The sequence below is a fragment of the Solanum tuberosum genome, unplaced genomic scaffold, assembly GCF_000226075.1.
Source record: "Solanum tuberosum cultivar DM 1-3 516 R44 unplaced genomic scaffold, SolTub_3.0 scf00335, whole genome shotgun sequence".
NCBI lineage: Eukaryota > Viridiplantae > Streptophyta > Magnoliopsida > Solanales > Solanaceae > Solanum > Solanum tuberosum.
The window spans coordinates 5,454-6,035 of record NW_006239280.1 but is presented as its reverse complement, the minus strand read 5'-3'; positions in this window follow the sequence as shown (position 1 = coordinate 6,035).

The window sequence follows — 582 nt, the reverse complement described above, 5'->3', positions numbered from 1 at the left end:
CTACCACTCACGACCTCAAGGCGTCGCACCACGAGGCCCGACCCCTACACAAACACACCACCTTACGATCTCTAGGCGTCAAAACAAAAATAACTAAATACAATCCAATAATAAAGATATATATATATATATATATATATGCTCCCAATTTCTGACAAGGTGTCAAACAAAGAATGTTGGATTTCAACCCAACGAAATGCAAAAGGGAAGTTTTGATGAATTCATATAAGAGACGAAAAGAGTCCACATGCAAAGTTAACAAAAAGAAAGCAAAGCATTGATATAATCAAAACAAGCTAAGTCGATTGCCCAAATTAGATGCAAAAGGCAGCATTCAAATATATATAAACATTATGAGTAAAGTAATTGTTTTATTTAAAACTAAAAAGAGAGAGACGAGGTTTAAGAGTTGTCACTTAATTTTTAAAGTAAAATTAAGAATACTAGTTTTTTACAAAAGATTAAAACAGAAATCAATTAAAAATATTAAAGAATTCAGGATTCATATTAATGTTTTAGGAAAGGTTTAATGGCCACCTATAACATCCGCTAAGTTGCGGTTATCCGATAATTAAAATATTT